The sequence below is a fragment of the Crocuta crocuta genome, unplaced genomic scaffold, assembly GCF_008692635.1.
Source record: "Crocuta crocuta isolate KB4526 unplaced genomic scaffold, BGI_CrCroc_1.0 scaffold70, whole genome shotgun sequence".
NCBI lineage: Eukaryota > Metazoa > Chordata > Mammalia > Carnivora > Hyaenidae > Crocuta > Crocuta crocuta.
Genome location: NW_027528417.1, coordinates 9,802,981 through 9,807,542, shown reverse-complemented (window position 1 = coordinate 9,807,542; position 4,562 = coordinate 9,802,981).

Genomic DNA, 4,562 nt, shown 5'->3' with positions numbered 1-4,562 from the left:
GGAGCCAAGAAAATGTTCATTCTGAGTCCTTTAGAAGTTGATTATTCTATTTGTGGTTAGTCCAAGACCTTATTTTTTTTCCTCACCTTTTTCTGTTTTCATCTCACATCTCATCTTTATTTCTCACAGATCTTGCAGGAAGGCAGACGCTGAAAGACATTGCCTTCAATCTCTGAGAAAGAATACATCAAAATGAGAGCCTAAAGGGGCGCCTGGGTGGCTCAGTCAGTTAGGCATCTAACTTAGGGTCAGGTCATGATCTCATGGTTTGTGACTTCAAGCCCCGTGTCAGGCTCTGTGCTGACAGCTCGGAGCCTGGAGCCTGCTTCGGATTCTGTGTCTCCCTCGCTCTCTGTCCCTTCCCCACTCATGCTCTGTCTCTCAGTTATCAAAGATTATCAATTATCATGGATAACCAAAAATAAGCTTCAGCTTAGTTGGGAAGGGGATGGGGGTGGAAACATAACTGGCTCCATATTATTTAAGACCTGTCCTCACTTCCTACTCAGGTCAGATTTTGTGAATGGTGCATACAGACTAGTACACATTCTCCTCCAACCCTTGGCTTCACAGCTGTCTGTTGAACAAAAGGGAGGAGAAAAGAGAGAAAGAAAGTGGAAATGGATAAGGATAGTGAAAAAGATTCTGTCAGTCTAAGCTCAAAACTAAAAGGAGAAGGTAAGAACGTCCTGCAGAAAGCTACCAATAATATATCACTTCTCATGAAGCCAATTGAATTGTATCCCCACAGAGAGTCAGAAGCAGTTGAGGAAAAGTATCCATCTTTAGTAAATGTCGGCCTTTTGAATTGAAATCAGTGGGCATCATTAGGTCTGATCAATTACTGATCATTATGTCTGATCCGATGGTGTAGCTCAGAACTGGCTGATATTTACAATATGTAGGCATCAGATTTCTCATTTTCTCTTTTTAGGTGTCCAAGTATTGTAGAGCTCCTTCAGCAGCACAAACTTTGTCTCTGGTACCCATCAGACACATTTCTGAGACATCCAAGAGGCCTCCGTTAGTTCAGATCTCTTGCTGTGCTTATAATCAACCTCTGTTGCCCAAACATAGCCTGGAACCATTTGTTGTCATAGATTATTCTTAGTTTTTCATAATTATATATATATATATAATTTATTGTCAGGTTAGCTAACATACAGTGTATCATAATTTTCTAGTAACTTAATTTATACCAAACTGAAAAGATAGGGCCATAGCATATCTCAGTATCCCATAAGTTTATTTTTTAAACACTTGTGGGGGGGGAGGGGCAAAGAGCAAGGGAGAGACAGAATCCCAATCAGGCTCTGTGCTGTCAGTGCACAGCCCGATGTGAGGCTCGATCTTACAAAGCATGAGATCACGACCTGAGCTGAGATCAACAGCCAGCTGCTCAACTGACTCAACCACCCAGGTGCTCCTATTTTTGAAACATTTTTATGGCATTTACTGAGAAGAAAACTATTTTTAGCCTGTAGGTTTTTTAAATGCAAACGTGTTAATGCACTTTTATTTGTTTGTGTGTGAAAATATTTCTTATAGCTCTTTAATGCTAGAATCCTTATTGATAACAGCCCAGATCATAACAGCAGCTACTAGGCAATTGTGTTAAAAAGATGTCTTTTTTTGTTTGTTTGTTTGAGTGTTATTTTATTAACTCAGTGATTAATTAGGGACTCTTAAAAATATAGTTGGGATTTTAAAATGAGGGCCCCAGTTAAGTGTTTTAAATTGAGATGAAATCCATATAGCATAAAATTGACCGTATTAAAGGAAACAAGTACATTCACATAGTTGTGGGACTCTCATCTCTTTCTACTTCCAAANCATCCCCCCCCCCCCCCCCCCGTTCTATCTTCTTCCCAACTCTTGGTAACTATCAACATACTTCCTGTCTGTGTGGATTTACCTACTCTGGATATAAATAGAATCATCTAATATGTAACCTCTTATATTTTGCTTCTTCCACTTAGAAAGTGTTTGAGGTTCAGAACACCTGAGTGGCTTAGTCAGTTAAGTGGCTGACTCTTGATTTGGGCTCAGGTCATGATCTCATGGTCTGTGGGTTCAAGCCCTGCATCTGGGCTCTGCGCTCACAGTGTAGAGCCCACTTTAGATCCTCTGTCTCCTTCTCCTTCTGCCTCTCTTCTGCTTGAGTGCTCTCTCTCTTTCTTAAGAATAAATAAAAACATTAAACAACTTTTTTTAAAAGGAAAGTTTCTGAGGTTCGTTCACATTGTAGCAGGTTATCAGTGTGCTTCATTCCTTTTTATGGCTGAGTAATATTTCACTGTATCAACTGCAAGCTGTTTATCTATGCATCTGTTGATGAACATTTGGGTTATTTCCACCATTTGGCTATTGTAACTGGTGCTGCTATGAATATGCATGTACCTCTATGTTTGAGCACCTCTTTTCAGTTCTTTCGGGTATATACCCAGGAATGGAATTGCCAGGTCATAAGATAATTCTACGCTTCCTCTCTGAGGAACCTTCAAACTGTTTTCCATAGCAGCCGCACCATTTGACATTTCTACCAATAGAGTATGCAGGTTTTAATTTCTTCACATCCTCGCCAACACTTGCTATTTTTTTTCTTTTCTTTCTTTTTTATTGTAGTCATCCTGATGGGTATGAAATGGTATCTCATTGTGGTTTTGATCTGCAATTCCCTAATGACTAATGATCATCTTTTTATGTGCTTGTTGGCTATTTGTACATCTTCTCTTGAGAAATGTCTGTTGAAGCCCTTTGCCCATTTTTTGTTTAGCTGTTCTTTCATAAATGAGGTGTAAGAGCTCTTTATATACTCTGAGTACTAGATCCTTATCAAATATATGATCTGTAAATATTTTCTTACATCCTGTAAGTTGTCTCTTCATTGTCTTATAATGTCCTTTGATGCAAAAAGTTCTTCATTTGGAAGAAGTAAAATTTAATCATTATCATTATTATTGCTCTTGGTGTCATATCTAAGAATCCTTGCCAAATCTGAGGTCATGAGCATTTACCCCCGTGTTTTATTTTGGAGTTTTATGGTTTCAGGTCTTATATTTAGGTTGATGATCCTTTTTGAGTTAACTTTTGTAGATGCCATAAGGTAGGTGTCCAACTTTATTCTTTTGAATGTGGCTGTCCCAGCATAGGCTTCAGTTTTGTGCACACGTAAATGCTAATGGAGAATGATGATTAATGAAAATGATTAATAAAATTGATAAATTCATAAAAATAAAAGATTAATGAGATCTATGTGGGTAGACCGAGACTGAGCAGGCCAGAGCCAAAGTGTGGCCCTCACTTATAAGTAACACGCCTCCCCTTGCATCCCTCCCCACCCCTGCCAGCAGCCAACACAACACCTGAGAGAGAGCAAGCCTTCTCTGAGAGGAGAGAGGACAGCTACACTAGCTTTGAATAAGGAAAATCATTAGAAGTAAGAAAGACAGGCCATTGAGATGATCTTTCAACCTAGTGCCTGGGGCATGCATGTCAGAACTTTGGTAATTATCAAACAAAACAATAAGTAAATAAACAAAAATTCAAAACCTAAACCTAAACCCAGATGCACTTATACTTGGTGGCTGTGATCTGAGTGCTAGATGAGAAGGGAGAAGACAGAGGAGATTTGTATCCTGCTGATTGCCCCACCTTGACCAGCATGAGCCATTGTCTTCCTCTACCTCCAGGGACTGAAGCTGGAGCCAGGAGTGTGTGCAAGCAGGAGCAATCACCTCCAAATGGGTGAAACGGCTGACCTGGGCTCTTTACAGTACATTTGAATCACACCGTAGAAACCAGGACGAGAGATTAGGAATCTGCTTCCCAAGGATTTTGCTGAGGTTGTTCCCATTATAAGAAAGTAAGTTTCAGAAGTGACATCTTCATGCTACACCTGTGACAGAGATAGCCAATTGCCCATCCAAAGTTTGCATTCTCTTAGAGGCGCCTGGGTGGCTCTGTTGGTTGAGAGTTGGACTTCAGCTCAGGTCACGATCTCGTGGCTTGTGAGTTTGAGCCCCGCGTGGGACTCTGCACTGTCAGTGCTTGCGATTCTCTCTCTCCTCCCCTCTCCCTCTGCCCCTCCCTAACTTGTGCACATGCACTCACTCTCTCTCTCTCAAAATAAATAAATAAGCTTTAAACAAAGTTTGTATTCTCCCCCATGGTATAGTGTGATTGCCGAGAATCAGCTACCCAGTAGAGGACTGCGTTTCCCAGTCTCCTTCCTTAAAAATGGGGCCACATGACTGGCTGTGCACCGGGGAATGTGAGGGGAGGTGTTACATGTCACCTCCAGGCTGTGGTGCTCAAGAAGGTGGTGCATAGTCCCTATGCTTTCTTTTTTCCTGCCTCCGCTGGGTACCAAAGTTCAAGGCAACCCTCACACTTTGGTGTGTATCAGAATCACCTGAAGGCTTATTCAGACACAGACTAGTGACCCTACCTCCAGGGTTTCTGATTCAGTAGGTCTAGATTGGAGCCCAAGAGTGCGCATTTCTAACAAGTTACCATGTGATGCTGCTGCTGCTGCTGCTGCTGCTGCTGCTGCTGCTGCT